At 52.6% G+C, this 18,228-nt stretch overlaps 1 long non-coding RNA gene across 2 annotated transcripts in view; it reads left to right on the forward strand.

Annotated features, from left to right (window-relative positions):
• LOC121351363 overlaps nucleotides 1-5,742 on the forward strand; it is a 9,732-nt gene extending 3,990 nt beyond the window's left edge. The window contains exons 1-4 of one of the 2 annotated variants that reach the window (XR_005954785.1): nucleotides 2,095-2,262; nucleotides 2,808-2,935; nucleotides 4,413-4,577; nucleotides 5,266-5,742. This is a non-coding gene — a long non-coding RNA (uncharacterized LOC121351363). Of the gene's footprint in view, nucleotides 1-2,094; nucleotides 2,263-2,807; nucleotides 2,936-4,412; nucleotides 4,578-5,265 lie in introns of those variants that run through there. The other variant, XR_005954786.1, reaches the window with a different exon arrangement.
• Nucleotides 5,743-18,228: the final 12,486 nt, after the last annotated feature.

Raw genomic sequence — 18,228 nt, forward strand, 5'->3', positions numbered from 1 at the left:
GGGATGGGGTGGGCTGTTTGTTTTAGGCAGGTGATAAAATCGCAGTTAACGAGCTGATAATTCGTTCGTGTTTGTTTTAAAAGACAAATTGTAAAGATTAATCAGGCGGCTTGATTTATGGCGAGGCAGACCCCGGCGCTGCCCGGCCAGGGCTCCCTGAAGCCCCCGTCTCGGGTTACCCGAGGCCCGGCAGGCGAAGGAAAACAAAAGGGGCGAGCGGGTGGCGGCGGCGGCTCCGGCTCCTCGGGAGCGGCTGCCCCGGCGCCCGCCCCTCCTCCGGCCCGGGGGTCCGGCTACCAACTCCCGCCGCCGGGTGCTCCCCTCCGGCGGCCGGCGCCTCTCCTCGCACCCACCTCTCGCCTTCTGCAACCCCTCCCATTAAAACCCTTTGTAAAATAAATGACCCCTCCAGCAGGGATGAAAGATTTCTGCTGAGAGCCCGGCTGAGCTGGGAGATTTCCTAACCGGCCGGCTCGCAGTATGTTGGTTTATTTTGTTCTATTTTATAATTTTATCTTTTTTTTTTTTTTTTTGTTCGTTTGTTTTTAATTCCCGACGTGACCCATCCCCGCTGCCTGGCTCTGGCGAACCGGGTGCCGGCTCTGGTCTCGGGCGCTCAGCGCCCCGGCGGCACGGCTGAGGTTTTTAATTGAATTAATGCACCCACCGGGAGCAGCAGCGAACTGCGCTGGCTGCTGGAGGCGAGCGGCTTAGCTCCGCTCCGCAGCCCGCCGCTCACACGGCTGGTTAAGCAGCTCTTCCCTCAATTTTCTGCCAAAGCTTCCCCGGAGAGGGTCCGGCCGGGCCCCACTCCTTCACCCCGCGCCTGCCAACCCCCTATTTTACCTTCTTTCCCCGCTTCTTCCCCCGGGCACTACGGGCTCCGTTTTATTACCTTTATTTTTATTATTATTATTATTATTGCTGTTGCAATTTATTTTTCTCTTTTAATAAGGGAGGTTTCCCAGATCTGGAAGCACAACTGGTTATTTTGATTTGATTGACAAGTGATGTCATATCATTAAGGGAGGGGGGAGACGACAACATGCTTTAGCAACAGTTAGTGGTGCCATGTGATAGAGTTGACACCTATTCTTGGGCAGAGGAGAAGGCAGAAAACAAATAACCCGGCGCCGCACACGGACCATTTATTTACATGTCCGGAGAGGGGATTCTTCCTCTTTTTTTCCCCCTTCACTCTGGGTATTTGGATCTGGGAAAAAATGTACCTGAGGAGAACCCGCAGACCCCACGGCACGTTCCTGCAATCGCCCCTTCCTGGGGTGCCCCCGGCGACCCCCAGGGCCACACTGTGTCCCGGTGAACGGAGACCGGAGGGCCGAGACCTCCCGTGCAGCGTTGCCCGCAGCCTCCCCGAGCTGCAACCCGCAGACGCCAGCAGGGAGGGCAGAAAAACCCCGTGAAAAGAAAGAAGAGGGAGAGAAGTGCTCGGCGCTCAGCAGCGCACGGGGCCGCGGCGCTCCCGGTGCCGGCGGGCGGTGTGAGAGCCCCGGGCGGGCTGGGGAAGGCGGCTGCTCCCGGCGGGGAGGGGGCTGGGAGGGTCTGCTGTGGGCGACCCGCCCCTGCTCCCCCGCAGGCTGGGGAGCGGCCGGCTCTGCCAGCGGCTCCCACCCGCCCGCAGGTAGGAGCCCCGGCCAGCCGCTCCCTGCGAGCAGCCCCCACACCCCTGTCGGGTGTATTTCGTTAGATTTTTTTGGCGGGGAGAGAAAGTTCTTGCTTTCTGCCTTAAAAAAAAAAAAAAAAAAAAAAAAAAAAAAAAATCGCGGTGTTTTCGGCCCTCCGGTCTTGTCTCCTCTTTGCTTTTCTTCTCCCCCGCTTCCCCCGTCCTGCGTTACTAGCTCGTATTAATGGCTCCTGATAGGGCTATAAAGTGACACAGTTACCTCGTAACCACAAGACCCTTACTTAAACTGCATTAAGGAAAAACAAAAAGAAAAACAAAAACTAAAAGAAAAAAAACACCGCTAGAGATAAGACTAGGGGAATAAATCACGGAAAATTTAATTTTTTGCTTGTTTTTGTAAATAAGCTATCCTCCATCCCGCAGAGGATTTCTGCGGGGTTTGTACCCCACCGTGGGAACCCGCGGTCCCAGTCTCGCTCCCGACTCGCTCCCGCCTTCACCTGCGCTTTGTCCGCAATTTGCCTGCTGCCCGCAGCCCCCCGGCTCGCTAGGCTGCAAAAGAAAGGGGAGGAAAAGCCTCAAGCAGACCCCAGCCTGCCCACAAAACCGCCTTTTGTGTAAGTTCCCGAAGAGAAATGCGTGCGTGGGGAAAGGGAAGGTTACATACGCGCAGCTTTGTCCAGAAAAAGGTATAATTTTCTTTTTCAGGAGCTGCCAGAAAAGATTTCGTTTTCAGGATCTCTCTTTAATTTGATGTGTATATATATAATTTTTTTTCCAAGATTATTTCGGAAGGAGCTGTTGTAGGAGGGAGGAACGAGGCCGATCCCGCAGGTTTGATTTTTTTCTCTTCAGGCAAAACTTTGGTGGGGAGAGACCGACCCGGCACGGAGAACGGGACTCGACTCACGCCCGGCAACGGCGGTGCCCCGCAGCCGCCTGCCCCGAGCCGCGGGGCTGAGCCAGGCCGGAGCTTACACTTCCGAGGAAAAAATATTTGCGTTTAATAAAGATGCTCCGTGCGCCGGGGAAGAACAATCCCCGCCACCGAAACTCGCACTCCCTTAGTGAAATCGCTTTTCTTATTGAAATCGCACCAAAACCAGGCAGGCTTCGCTCCTGGACGCTTCTCTCTTTTTATTTTTTTTTTCTTGCCTTCCAGCCTGAGCACCCCAAAGCAAAAGGAGGATAAAGAGGGGAACTTTGCACATACAAAAACAGAAGAAAAAAAAAAAGGCGATGGGGTGAAAGAGTCGGCGGAGAGGAGCGGCCGTGCCCCGATGTGCCTGGGTAATTTTAAATCATGCAAAGCCCCGTAAAGCTGCCGCACGGGACTGGGACGGGAGGACTCCCCGGCAGGCAGGTGCAGAGAGAGCGTGGCCGGGCCCTGCCGGCTTTCGGGGCAGAACAAACCCTCGCATCTTTTTTTTTTTTTTCTTCCTTTTTCTTTTTTCTTTTTTTTTTTTTTTTTTTTTTTTTTTTTTTAATGCCCAAATCTGCCAACAAAGGGAGAGAGAAGATAGGATGTAGCTGCGGGGAGGGGACGCAGGGCTCTCTGCACACCCTGTCTCCGGGAAATCTCTGCCTGGCCGCCCTGGGTGAAATGCAACTTTCCAAGATGGAGATTTAAATAATCACCCCAGTGACAATGGGAAAGAAAAAAAAAAAAAATCAAAACAACCAACCACGGCCCGGCGGCCCCGCTGCCCGCGGGGTGCGGTGCGGGGAGAGCCCCGCCGCCGGGCAGAGCCGGGGCAGCCCCGCGGTGCCCCCGGGCAGACGGGCGCTGCACCGGGCTCCGCCCGGCCGGCTGGGAGGCGGCAGCCCGGGAGGTCCGGCCGTGCTGGGGACATTTTTTTCGTTCTTTACAAACCCTGCCAGATTCGTCCCTGGGGAAAACTGCCCCGAGAGAAGCGCTCCCGCAGCGGGACCCGCGCCTCGGTGCCGGCAGGGCCGCGCAAAGCCGCGCTGCCGCGGCCCCTTACCTTGCCTCTCTCGCCTATCCTCGCTTTTCTTTCAGTTCTCCGCACGGTGCAGGGGAAGCGCCAGTTCTGCTCCTCGCGGGGCCGTTCCGCGGGCTCGGGAGGGGTTCGGCGGCCGGAGCCTCCCCGCCTGGCCGCGCCGGGAGCGGCGGCTGTGCCGCGGGCGGAGGGTGCGCGCAGCCCGGCGGAGGGGCTGCCGCCGTGAACTGCCTGAAACTGGCAGCAGCTCCGAGCTGAGCCCTTTTTTTTTTCCTCCGTTCCCTCCTTCCCCCCTTCCCTTCCTCCCTCCTCCCTCCCTCTCCTTTCCTCTCTCCCTTCTTTCCCTCCCCTTCTCTCTCACTCTCCTGCATTCACGGATGGCACAGCGAGCCACTGTGTATTTATGTACATAATACGGCAGCTCGTCCCCTCCACTTCATTTGCATCATTACAATATCTGTACAAGCACATCACATTGTCTGTTGCTTGCACCTTTTGTTACGGTTGCTGTCACAGTCTACGCGACTTGACTTTCATATTTTAAATGAATTGATATTATACCAACAACACGCACTCACATCCCAGGCGCAGGGAAACCGGGCTCCGGCGCGCCGGGCGCCGCAGCCCCAGCCTCTCCCGAGCCTCTCCTTTCTTCCTCTGATCCCAGGGAAGGTGGGCTGGGGGGGAGCCACTTCGTAGGATCAATTATTCCTATAAATTACTCCTAGTCGTATTAATTCTCTTTCCCTCTCTAGTGAAGGAAATGCTTTGGGAGTCTTGGATTTTTTTTTTTTTTTCCCCCACAGACCAGCCTGGTTTTTGCATAACCTCATGCTTCTTCTCACACCTTTCCCTTCCAAATTCAGCCTTTCGGGCTATGCACCTGCACGTAAGTGAGGCAGCAAGAGAAGCTGGAAGAGGCACAAGCAGATATTACACGCCGAGTCGTTGTTATAGCTAGGAAACAGACGGTAAAATACATATTTCGTAGAGCACTAAGAAATCCAGCCAGAACGAATATTTTCGGAAATGTTTGCGCGCCCCAGCCCTGGCTTGGCAGCCCTCACCTGCCGGGTATTTCCCTGCCGGTGCGTGTGTGTGCGGGGCTGGGGGCTCCCCGCACCCGCTGCCTCCGTGGGCTGACGGGCGCGGGGCCGCGGAGAGGCGGCTCGGGGGGCGCGGCGCGATCCTCCAGAGGGGGGGACATGCGGGACCCCCGCCCCAGGCTGCAGGAAAACCATATTAATACAGAAACAAAGGCCGGACCGGCCGGTGGGGGCCCTGCGGGTGGTGGGGTAACGAAATATGGTTCGGGGAGGGAAGGAGAAAAGTTTCGCGGGAGAGGAATTATCATCATAATGGAGGTAAAAATGTGAGCAGGGAAAGGAGGGGGGGGGGGATCCTATTCTGCTGGCATTTTCTGTCTGTCTTTGTGATATGGTTCGGGGGAAAAAGGGTCCTTGATATGCGACAGATAATTCTTATCAGCCCCACGCAGCCCATTTCCAAAGTAAGTGTTTTAATTACTCCTCCTGTATTACCCTTCATCCTCTGAGAGAAGATACATCACCACCAGATTTATGCAGGGGAAAAATACAAAAGAATGTGGTATTAAAACACATACATACATATATCCCCTCTTTTTTCCCTTGTGCCCAGGAAGAGGGAGACGCGTCGGCAGCGGCGTCCTGGGATCGCCCGGCACGGAACGACTCCAAAACGAGGAACTGTCGCTCAGGCGAAAAAACTACGGGAAAAGTGGGGTTTGAAGGCTGCAGATTTTTCCCCAAGCGGGGTCAGGCGGGGGTGTGCGAGCCGGGGGCTCATGGGGCTGAGAGCGGAGCAGCGCCCACCCGAGCCTCACCGCGCTGCTCTCCAGCCGCGCTGTCCCGGGACAGCCGGGGTCACCCCTCCACGTGCCACCAGAGACACTGGGGGTCGGACGGACAGGGAGTCAGGATTTTCCCCTCATGCTGGAAGAGAAGGATGTTTTTCTTTCCTGTTAAGCTTTCGTACTAAAGATGTCATCTGAAAGTCTGGGAGGAAGGGGGACTGTGCTCTGCTCTTTTTCACGGTAACAACCATATCATATTGAAAAATATGATAGACAGTGGGGGAAGATTTCCTCCCCCATTAAAAAAAAAAAAAAAAAAAAAAAAAAAAAAAAAAAAAAACCCCCACCTTTTTAAAATTTATTAAAAAAAAAAAAAAAAAAAAAAAAAAAAGAATTTTAAAAGAGAAGAAGCAGCACCAGCAGCAAGGAGAATATAGGCTCAGCAGCTCTCCAGGTTAGCTTCCTTATTATTACTATCCAGGGGTAATTTTTCATCTCTGCTAGCTAATCTTTGTTCCTTGTGAAGATAATGAATAGCCCAATCCTTATCTCCTGGGCTCCTGGAGGCTGCTGTAGAATGGGGTTGAACAGGGTTGAAAATTGGTTCCAAAGTGCTGCTGAATAAATGGTGTTCCTTATCTCTCGCTTCCAGATTATCGGAACCCTTTCAAAACTCACACAACAAATACAGCCACCGCATCTAATGCATCATTTACCAGAGCAGATCTCCGCGTTTGATCGGCAGATAGGCAAAATCTATGTATTCCTTGCTTTACTTAGTATGCATGGATGCGGGGCTGCTGTGCACCAGGGCTGCCCCCAGCCGGGCCCGGGACACCCCCGAGGCTCTTGGCACACGCGGGTCTTCACTGTGCATTCCGTGCGGTGACAAAGTGTCCCCTGGCCATCCCCAATCCAGGGCAGCAGGGTGGGACAGCAGCTCACCGTGCAGGGTGCTGCCACACAGCCTGCTTGGAAATTTGGGGTTGCTCTGCTGAGGCACCGGTGGATTTGCAGGGAAGGGAGAAGAGTTGTGAACATCATCCCGGGCACCTCAGGCACCTGCTCGCACTCACTCCTGCACCCAGAGCCTCCTTCACCTGCATCCCTGGGCAGGCAGTGACTCAGGGGTGATGAAGAGTGTGACAGCACCTCTGTCCCCACGAGAAAGCCACGTCCAGGCTCAGCTGTGTCCTAGTCCTGCCCCAGCCCTCAGCAGTCTCAGGCTCCAGCTGGGTCAATCTAGTGAAAACTCCCAGGGCTCCCCCCAGCTTGTTCCCCCCAAACCCTGCCCATGGAGCCCTGGCAGTCCCTTGGGTCCTCCACAGGCTGGGCTGGGTTATCCCTCCAGCTCCCAGCCACAGGCAGAACAGGGCACCTGAGACAGCCCAAATTTGGGAAGAAATTGGTGATTCTGAGGGACAAAAATAAACCTTACAGAAAGGGAGTCATTTGCTCCTAGAGTTAGTGTGAAATCTGTCCCTTCCAGCTCAGGACATTATCAGATTTTCCTTCCTTTCTTTCTCTCTTCCTCTCTTTCTCTAATTCGTGTTTCTTTTTTCTTTTTTTTTTCCCCCTCCCAAAACCTATCTATATAACAATAAATGTCTCCCAGTCTGGGTGTGCAGCCCCCAGCTCCAGGTCGGGAGATCCCCCAACCCAGAGCCAGGGACAGATGTCCCTTTGGCTCACCCAACCCTTCTTTCGTCTGGCAGTACCTGAGCTTGTGTCCAGGAACCAGACAAGGAAATATTTTATTCTGCAGCACATGACATTGCCAGCACTGCCCTGGAGCCCCAGGCCTGGGGGACAGCAAGATTCTGGCTTGGGGACAGGACACCCACAGTCTCCTGGTCCCCTCTGCCTGTCCAGCCAAGCTCATCTGGCCCCTGCCTGGAAAGAAAGAAACTTTCATGGGATGTTGCAGGCAAGCAGCAGCCCCTGCCCGCGCTTGAAAGTTTTGCGAATGTTCAACTTGTACTAATTTTGTATGGCTGTATTCACAGTTGTTCTCTGTAAAAAATGGACCTGTGTTAGTTTATTAATAACCTAAACATTACGCATTAAAGACCTATGAGTGACACAAGATGACAAAAAGCTGTATTTTTCCAATATACACAAGCACACATTTAATAACCTTCTATTGCATCTCAGCTAGGCCTTCTCTCTGATGGTTCCCATGGCAACTGAGATAAAAAAGCAGCCATTTTCCATATCTCTATGAAAGTCTATTATATTGCAGGATTAGTTCATCTTCTGCTAAGGTCAAACACAAAGTCATACAACCTGAAATATTTAGAATCCATGTACATTCATTTTTTTATATGCCCTTTCATTTTCCACAAAAGACTGGGCTCCTCTGAGGTTTTATTCCCCAGAAAATGCTAAGCAAAGCAATAAAAAAATCATGATTAGCAGCTGATGAAAAGTTCAATTGTTTTTTTCTCTCTCTCTTTTTTTTTCCCTGTCTCTCTTTTTTTTTTTTTTTTTTTTTTTCCCTTTAAAAAAACCTACTATTGTTGGGCAGATAGTCCCTTCCCCATTTATCTCTATCAGCAGCCGTGATTGCAGCCGATACCTGCCGCCTAATTGGGCTGCGAGCGATTCGCAGGCGGACGGCGGCACCTTCTGGCAGCGGCGGGCGCGGCGCGGCGGAGCCGGGGCACGGCGGGTGTCGGAACCGGGCGGAGCACGGCGGGTGTCGGGGCTGCCCTGCTCAGCAGCCCCGGCCCCGAGAGCCCGGCTGAACCCGAGCTCGCCCGGGGCTCCGGGTGCTCCTCACGGGTCCGGCCCCGGGACGGCACCGCTCGGGGCTGCGCCGCATGGTAACAATCCACAGAATCCCGCTGCGGGCTGGGGCACTCCGGAGTGTGCGCCTGCTTCTTTCCGCGGTTATTAAACGTTTTTATTTAGTAGTGCAAGTAGGTTCACAAAGCCTTTCACACTAAAGTTTTAGCTATTGCAGGCTCGCGGGGGAAAAAAAAAAATTAAAATAAAGTGTTACACACATCTGAGTGGCTCCTGTGAGCCCTGATCTCTCTGCAGGAAAGCGAAGTCACTTTTCTTTTTTTATGAAGGAGTTGGCAAGGTAATTCAACCAGCTCCTGGTGACACCTCGAAATGCAATAAAGTAAAACCTGGGCAGCCTTCAGACAGTTTGAATGGTGACAAACATGTTATCACCCATGCCATGAAGAACTATGGTTCACTCTTTTTCCAAGGTCACTCCTGAAAACCTGGGAAATCAGGGGAGAGAATTTGTGCATGTGGCCATTCACACTTGTGGCTTTGTTCACAGACATATGCTGCAATGTGACATTCATTCCAGCCCCCTTTAATGTGGAAAAGTAGACACGGGAAATATGTGGAAATGAGGAGAAGCTTGAGTGACAAAAGGATGGAAGAATTTTTTTTTCCCCTTCTTTTCCCCATTCCTCCATCCCCAGGAGGCCCCACAGGGGTGTCCCAGTGGCCCCAGCCATGCTGTTGGAGCAGCTCAGGAGGGGCCAGGTGGGGGGTTTAGCAGGGATGGTGCATTCCAGTCTGACCCTGGAGATGATCTACACCTGCTGCAGAGAGGGGCAATGGGACTGGGAGACAGGAGCTGCGGTGGGCAAAGCCAAATCCCAGCCTGGCCCTGCGTTCCCCCACTGCCTCAGTTTCCCCCAGCCGGGGTGAGGGCACAGAGGTGTTGCCAGAGGTCAGCACGTGCCCAGGGATGCTCTCAATAAGCTGTTTGCAGGGAGGTGTTGCACAGCAGCTGCCAGAGCCATGCCCACCTTCTGAAGGCAGGGAGCATCCCCTGCTCTCAGCAGCACACCTGGGAGGGGATGCCCCAGCTGGGCACCTACTAACCAGAGCACCTCTGCACCCATAAAAGCCCACACCTGCACCTTCCTCTCCCCTTCCTCTGCTCTCTCCTTCCTTCTGCTCCTCTGGGGGCAGAGCAGGTGGCTGTGTTTTTAGAACTAATACAAACCTACATATTTTTAAACTTTAGGTCCTGGGATTTGGATCTTTGGTGGTTTGGGGTTTTTTTTAAGGTGGATGTATTTTTTAGTCTCAAAGTTTGGACTAAAGAGAGGAAGCTGGAAATGTGTCCTGAGCTGAATATTTGAAATTTGAGGAACTGAGCCCATCACCAAACACAGGTGGGTTTCTTTTTTAAGTCTTGTGGTTTCTTTTCTCCCCTGCTTCATCCTTGCCCTCCTGGTCAGCAGCTGACATGGTGTTTGCATACTGTGATCCTGAGAAAGCCTTTAGAAATCTGGGAGTAATTGCATCCTTCAGCTAAAAAACCATGTCTGAGTACGGTGTTAGCACCCTCTTCTTGGGTAGTGGTGTTGGTCTTTTCTCCCAGCTCTGGCTCTCTCCTGACAGCTGCTGCTGTGACAGGCAGGGGCTAAGCTGCCCCAGTGCTGGTAGTGTGGGTGTTATGGAGGGTCTGTGACAGAGCTCACTGTGAGCACTCCTGTCCTCCAGCAAGTGGGGATGTTTGTGTGCTGCTGCCCACTGGGGCTGCTGGGAACTGGGACGGTGCTGGGTACCTTGCTGAGTGCTGCTCAAACTCAGCAAAAATGGGGAAAACAAGTCTCCTTTGGGCTGCAAATATTTAGATTATTTCTAGTGTCCAGTTAGTGCCGGGGGGAGCCTGGAGGATGTGGGGCTGCTGGTTTTTTCCAGGAGCAGGGTGGCTGTTCCTGCTGGGAGAAGGGGGCTCCTTCCAGCCCCAGGGGCTTGGGAGGCTTGGCAGTGCCAAGGGGGTGCTCTCTGCTCCCCTCCCCAGTGAGCCAAATGCTCTGTGGTTCGTTCAGGGCCATGGTGAATGCCCCAGTTTGGCCCCTGGTTGTTTTTCTGTCTCTCAGTGACATCTGGTGCATTGCTGTGAGTTCCCAGAAAGAGGCCCTGATTGAGGATGTCAGGGTAGGAAGAAAGGAGCTGACCTTGCTATTAAAAGGAAACAGAAATGGAAATGTTTCAGGCTGTTTCTAGCAGACATGTCTGGGAAGAAATTCTCCTTGCTCTGTTCATCAGGCCCTCATGAGCAGCTTTTCTCTGCTAATTGTTCACTTGATACTACACTGGAGATGCTTGATTTATCCTTGTCCCCATTGTATGCCTACAGAGATTTTGTGGAGCTTGAGAGGGAGCTGAGTCCTACTGATCCCTCATGACTTTGTAGGTTTCTGGTCTTATAGTGGCACCAAGAGCCCTGCTGGTCTTGGATCAAAGATGTTGGTCTTGAATGGGAAGAGTTCGGGCCCCAGTCCTGCTTTGAGTCTTAAGCAGTCCTGTTGGATCCAGTTCAGCAGCCCCAGCAACGTCTCTTTAAAGAGGGAATTTCTTGCAAATCTCTGATCCCTGCCCTGAGCAGGGTCCTGTGGAGGACCCCTTGCCATTGTATGGCTGCTCCTTGTGATGTGGGAGAAGTCCAGTAATTATTGAGATTGGTGAAAATAAACTTTGCTTACAGTTTGAGATGAATGAATGTTTTAAACTCTCTTGGCCTTTTGGCTGAAATCAAATGTGGCTTCAGTGTAACATCTATATCCATTATCTGGGGAGTGGAAGACTAACCTTGCTTGATGCAAGGCGTGAACTTGATTTAAAAGGGTTTTCCTTCAGTTTTGTTCCGCAGTGCTGAGCGATCCTGCTGGGTGATTCTGTGGGAAGCAGGGGCTGCTCTGCCTGGAAGGGAAGGGGAGGAGGAGGACAGTGCTGGATATCTGGAGAATGACGAGAGCAGTGCATGTGAAATGTGACTGGGGGTCGACCTGTGTGCTAGGGGACAGCGTGGGTGTGGTGACAGCACAGTGACAACACGCAGCCGTGGGGATGGAGACAGACAGTCCCTGCTGGCCACAGAGAGACCATCTCCCTGCTTCAGGCTCCTTTGAGCTGTGTCTGACAGCCTGTCTCCAAAAGCCCAAACAGTACCTCAGCAGCAAAGGCGTAAATCATCCCAGGTGCCACCTACCTGTGCCCCAGTGTGTGCTGCACAATGCTCTGGCTTTGTGCAGGGCCTGGATGAGCTGAGAGCCAGCACTCACCCACAGTGTGGGTGGTGCAGGGGGCTTGGTAGCAGCCACCAGAGCCAAGGATTTAAAAGAGCAAGGCCAGGCACACAGGCAGCTGCTCTTGACTTCAGCCACGGTGCTTCCATTGCTCAGACCAAGGTTTCCAGCCGCTGCCTGTGGACACGTCACTGGTGCTGCCAAGAGCTGTCCCAGCAGGACCACAGCATGGGAAGCATCAATGAAGCAGCTTCCAGAAGCCACGGGCACAGAACAGGGACAGCCAAAGGCTTTCTGAGCTCTGCCTTCAAATGCTTTTTGATGATGAAAGTGACTCCTGTGAAATATCATCATAAGCTCTCTGGTGCTGAGCATGGGTGGGCATTGCCTGGGCTGGGGGCCTGTGCTGCTGTGGCAGTGGCCAGAGTTGGGCAGTGAGGTCAGCATGCCCTGAACAGAGAAGACTGACAGTGCAGGAGCTCAGGGGTGGGCTCTCCTGTGGGGTTTCTCCATCCTCAGTGCATTGAATCTGTACTGGGGTGAAAGCATCAGCTGCACCACTGTTTTCACTCAGCATGTTGGTCTTGGTCTGCTCTTACTGTCATTAAGTGACAAATCCCTGAACAGAAGAGCACCTAATGGCTTTGCTTTCCACTCCACAGAGAGGGGAGATGGCATTTTAGTGACTCCAGGAGCCTTTCACCACCTCAGGAGCCTGGCCTACGTCTTGTTGGAATAAACCAGCCTGGCATGTCTCTGCCTGTCCTTCAAAGTGACCCCCATGTGTGTTGGAAGGAGGTTTTGTTTGCTGGGCCAGAAAAAGTGGAACACATCCCTAGAGCAGGGCAGGAGCCCAGCTCACCTGCCACACTCAGGCAAATGGCACGTGAAGGGGCAGAGCTTCATCCCTCCAAGGCCCTGCACATGTGAGCCCCTTGAAGTGTTGCTGCAGCCCTGCACAGCACCAGCCAGGCCGGTGGGTGGGTGCAATGTCTGTAACCAGGGGACTCCAGGAAGGGCCTCTCCCCTTCAGAGACTCAGAGCTGATGCTGGGAGGCAGAGCTCGTTGCCTTTGGCTGCTGTGGGCTCTTAAGACCTGCTGGAGCATCTGCTGGGGACAGGATATGGCAGCAGGGGATGTTGGAGCTGCTCCACCAGCCAGTTCCTCTGCTGCCTGGATGTGTAATGCACACCAGCACAATCTGTGCTGTGCAGAGTGTGTGACTCTGGATGCAGTATTTATTTAGGTGTTGAAGGTGAAATGAATCTCTGCCATTTCCCTCTGGGCTGAATCTTTACCTGCTCTCCCAGCTGAAAGGCAACACTGCTTCTCTGCACCATGGGAATGTCCTCCCAGCTCAGCGGTGTGTTTGCTGGATTTTGGGAGTAAAGCCCTTTTCCCTCCACACTTCCCAATGCCAACACTCTCCCTTTCCCCCTTACCCCCTCTCCTCACTCACTTTTGCCTTCATTTCCAAAGACTGGTGGGGCTGCCACTGCTCTGCCTCTTTCCCTTGTTTTTCCCAATTATTTTGGAGCCCAGTGGGTGGCTTGGGACAGAAACCTGCCCAGCTCATGAAAGCCATAGAAACACTTCCTATGGGGCTGATAAAAGCAGGGTGGTGGCTTTCCTCTTTTTTTTTTTTTTTTTTAATTTTCTTTTTTTAATTTTAATTGACCAGAACCAAAAATAGCCCTTCCCAGTGCAACAGATACATCACCACCAAGTCACCTCAGTGCAGTGACTGCAGATCCTTCTGGATGGTGATGCTTGATGCTCTGGAGGAGGCAGCCAGGCTGCTGCTCCTCCCCTGCATGCACAGCTGAAGTGGCAGCAATGGCCCTGGGATGGGTGGGGCCACTGGGAGCATCCTTCACAGCAATGCTTTCCTTAACCTGATGATCTCAACCCTTGCCTGCTGGGCTGTTCTCAAGGCTCCTAAACAAAACCCATCTTTTATTAGGTAATGTGGCTACATTTTTTTTCAGAATTGAGGTTTTTTTTCTCTTAAATCACTTTTTTATTTTTTTTTTTTCACCAAACTACAAGGGAAGAGAAGGGGAGAAAGGGAAACCCCTCAGCTCTTGTCTTGGTGACTTGTCATGCCTGCCTTTAATTGACAGACCTTGTTATTAATGTTTTCCAGCCGCCTCTCATCCAGGGCTCAAACCTCCTTTTTAAAGCCCTGTCATGTTAAAAATTGACATGTGTTGACTTTGGCCTGGGAGAAGCTGGGCCCTGACTGTAGGTAGGAACTGCATGTGTTTAGTCTGGCTTACATTTTATTTTCTCCTTTCATCAAATTAGTTCAGCTGTATTTTTTTTTTTTTCCTGAAGGAAAGAAAAGAAAAACTACTTGACAATCTGAGGCCGTGGGTTAGAATTGCAGCATTGCATTAAAACAACAAAAAATAACTTACAAATGTGGGCTGTGTCAGGCCTGGTGGAGATGGGGCCACTGGAGCAGGGTCGGGAAAATCTGCTGCAAGTAAACACCATCTCTATGGAGGCACAGAGATTCCTCCTGCAACCCCACAGCCCTGGCTGCTTGTCTGATTTATTCCAGTAGAGCCTGTTGCATTCAGCCTTGCTAAAATTAGTGCTGTATTTCCCCAGGTGCTTCAGAGTGAAATGCACCCAAAATGTCTGTGGGGTTCGTTTACACAGGACATCCCCCAGCCCAAGTCACCAGGACAGGAAGCGCCAGGTCCTGCTCTGGTGCCAAATGAAAAGCAGCAGCTGAAGCACCAGGGAGTTCTGCTGGGCTGGGGTCACCATCCTGCCCACACTGAGTCCTGCCCTGCCCGGGTGGGTGAAATGGAGCCCGGGGCTGGAAACAGGGCAGGGAGAGGAGCCCCAGGAGGGGCTGCCAAGGGGTTCCGTGGGAACGAGGGGGGAACACCTCTCCTACCCCCTCAGGGGCATGGCAGTGGCTGTTGCTGTCCTTATCAGTGACAAATGCCTGAGCAGAAGGGCACCCAGTGACTTGGGTTTCCATTCCACAGAGAGGGGAGATGGCATTCTAGAGAGCCCAGGAGCTGGTGTTGCTTCTGCAAGGAATGACTGCCCTGTCATACCCAAACAGCATAAATGAAGTGGAAAATAAACAGAGAAGGATCCTCCTTTGCCCCAGGGCAACAACCCATCTTTGCCTCCTGAAAGGTGTTGCAGGTGGGTGCTGGTTTAGCATCTCCCCTCCCAACAATTCCCATGTATATCCTTTCTTCCTGCCCCTTGTGGTGGGTGTTTCTGTGGGCCCCATGGGATGCCCATCGAGCTGACCTTTATCCTCAGTGCCCACTGAGACTGTGCCAGACTCACCATCCTGGCAGCCACAGATCCCCCAGCCTGGATTCTCTCTCTGTTTTTTGTCTGTTTGGGCAAACAAGAAGAGGTCCCATCTGTGATGCTGGCTGCCCCACAGGTGCCACTGCAAACTGGGGAGATGAAGGGTTCCCTGCCTCCCTGACTGACCCACAAAGGGACAGTTCCCTCCAGAAAGTGTGAAGGGATTTGGCACCAAGACCTCCTCTCCCCACAGCCTTAATCCCTTTCCAAAGTTCCCCTCTGGGCAGTTGGTCCATGCACCCGAGGACCTGACTCCTCATGGGGGGGCTGAAATATTTTCTCACAGTTACTTTTGTAACATTAGTGAAATCAAAGCAAAACGTGTCAAAATTCCCATTAAGAGACATTTAACTTCCCTTGTTCCAAGACAAAGTGCCTTTGCCTGGAGGCAGGTTTCGGGTTTGCTGCACGGCCGTGGGAGACTATTGGATTACAGGCAGCACCAGCCAGAGTTTGCTTTCTTTAGGGTAAAGGCTTTTCCTAATCAGGATCAGTTTAATTCTCTTATCTGAATTATTAGCTTGGCTCTGTGTCTGGCCTGTGCAGGAAGAAGATGGGGGAAAGGAGACTGCTGTTGGGAGAGCGGAGGGGAGAGGGTCTGAGCCCCAAAGGGCAGTGTCTCTCCTTGTCTGGGAGCTGCTCTTTGCACTACAAAACTCTGTGTTGGTGTTGCAGACAATGATGGATGGGGAGCCTGTGAAGGCCCTCAAGGGCTCTGCAGCTCCAGGTTAAGGCTCATTGTCTGGCTCTGCCATAGGTGAGTGTCAACCTGATTCACTGGTGGGGAAACTGAGGCGTGGGGCAGCAATCAGGAATGTGGAGCTAAGCTGCCCTCACCAATAGAGATGTAAGATAAATTTTTCATTAATGATGAAATTTTCATTAATGAGGATACTGCAAAATCCCTTCTTTCCACCTGGACAAAACAGCATCTCTGCATCCTGGCTCATGTGTCAGGGGAGAATGTTTGAGCCTTACCACATCATTGCTTTGAAAAAGATACTTTTTTCCCTTTCCTTTTTTTCTCCCAGGAATGGAAATTTGAAGGGAGTGTTTTCCATGTTATTCCTCCAATGTCCTCACTCTGTGTCACACTGTCTGTCTGTGGTCCCCACTCCCTACTGGATCTTGATGCTTGTTCTTGAGACATAGACAATTATTGCTGCCCAGGCCCCCCTCGGAGCATTTTGGCTGTCAGACCTGCTCACAGGGCACCAGACAGCAGCAGCAGAAACAAACAACATGTTGGGTACTGCTGGTGGCATCACAAGGAGAGTGGGATGGGGAATGTTGGTGTGGTGGTGCTGGGAAGGGCTGGCCCTGAATGGAGAACCTGGGCAATGCCTCCTGAGTGCCCAGGGAGTGAGGTTTGTGTTATCTGTGCCTCTGAACAGACTGAAACCAGGCTGGACAGAGGCACCAAAGAAAGCTGGAGCTTGCCTCTGCTGCCTGAGTGCTCCCGGGTGGCTCCTCAAGGTGAGGGTGAAGTTGCTACAATGAGGATGATCCCAGCCTTGTTTCACCCATGCAGTTCAGGGCAGAGGGAGCCTCACTTCAGCCCAAGAGCTGGACACATGCTTGTCCAGAGGCACCAAGACACTGAAGATGAGAGAACCCGTGCACAGTGGTGTGGCCAGGACTGGCCAGGGTGTCAGGGGTAGCTGAGACTTAGAGGAGCATGCCAGGATTCCATTGCATCTGATTTAAGAGGTAATTCATGAGACTTTCCCCATCCTAGAGCAGTGAGACACCTCTGCTTAATAAACTCTCCTCTCTTTGATTACAGTCAGGCCATGGTTATTCCAAGGCAGGACTGAGGGTGTCTGTTGGCAGAGCTGTGGAAAACAGATGAGATGTTAAAGGCTTGGGGAGCCTTGGCAGATCTACCACTGAGTTCGGTTGATGTTGAGAGTCAATGTTACTTTGGGTCACTGCTGGGGACTTCTGCCAGAGAGCTGCTGCTGTCCAAGACGTGTGGTACCAGCTAGGTTAGGCACTTTGAACATCTTCTCCAACATCCTCTAGTCCAGTTCTGTATCCTGAAGTCCTTTCTCCTCTTCTGGAAAGAGGCCAAGAAGATTGGAGATGGAATGAGCTCAAGTTATAGGAGCTTTGACTCTCTGGCATGAGCTGCTGAACCAGTATGACAAAGATGGCTCTTCCCAGGGCCATCAGCTGGGACAGCCCACAGCACCCTCAGCAGCTGTCCAACACCACCCCTGTGCTCCAGCAGTGCTGCTTCTCCAGCAGTGCTTTTTTTTTTTTTTTGGCTGCTGCCACCTCATACTCCCGGTGAGCAGACTGTGCAGTTCCTGTTGGGGTGTTTCATGATGCACTGCCACCCGCCCATGGGAAAGGGACCTTCTCCCAGCTGGGAGAGGGCAGAGCTCTGAGCAAGCCTGCTGGGCTCTTGTGCCTCCAAAGCTGGCTGTGCTGGCCTCTCTCACCCCAGGGTGCCTCACCAAAATAGCTGCTATGGAAAGAGGTTTGTTGACTTTTTTCTTTTACTTTTATTTTTCTTTTTTTTTTTTCTTCCTGTGCTCAAACTTCCCCAGACCTCCTCAGAAGACCCTGGCATATCATCCTACAGATGTGGCATAGAAGCCTTGGTTGCAAAATATATCCGGCATGGCAGTTGGCAGTGTTGTGCAATCTCCATCAACTTACGGAAACCACTGTGAGATGCTATTAGAGAGGGACTCCAGCCCATCCATCACTCCAGCCGCAGTCACGTGTCCACTGTCAGCCAGGAGGGCACAGGCAGCACGGGGACAGCCAGCACCAGGACAGCTTTCCCTCTCAGGGGTGCTCTCTGCAGGGCTGGGTGGGATATCAGCTCTCTTCTGGGACCCTTCGCTTCTCAGACCTTCCCTGTTGTGCTGCCACCAGAATCCCACCATTAGATATTCTCCTTCAGTGTCTGTCACTGCTGCTGGTTTCACACCAGTAGTCAGAATCTGGGTGGTTGTGAATGGCCATGGAAAGCTCAACAGTGAAACATGGCAGAGATGATGGTTATAGCAGCCCTGAGAGGCCAGATGTGGGATGCAACAGGAAAGCTGCTGTTCAGATCCCAAGTTTTCTTCTTCCTAACCCAGCAGAGACCTTCCCACTGGCTCCGAGGCCCAGCTGTCCCCTGTGGCAGTCAGTATGGTGTGCTGGGCAGGCAATAGGCCACCTTCCTCCCAGTGATCCATCCTATTTCTCTGGGGCTCTTGCTAAATGCCCTCTCAAATAAGTGAGGCCTTGGCTGAGGGGCACTTGTGCAACAACCTGGCTCTCCTGGATTGCCAGGAACATGAGCCTGGACTGGCAACATTCAGCTCAGGGCAGACTTGGGCAATGGGCTGCAGCACAGAGTTCTCACTGCCTTTAGCCATCCCTGTCCTTGGGACACCTCCCTCAGCAATGCCAAGGGCTGTGGC

This window comes from Pyrgilauda ruficollis, unplaced genomic scaffold (genome assembly GCF_017590135.1).
Source record: "Pyrgilauda ruficollis isolate IOZ18807 unplaced genomic scaffold, ASM1759013v1 scaffold10, whole genome shotgun sequence".
Classification (NCBI taxonomy): domain Eukaryota; kingdom Metazoa; phylum Chordata; class Aves; order Passeriformes; family Passeridae; genus Pyrgilauda; species Pyrgilauda ruficollis.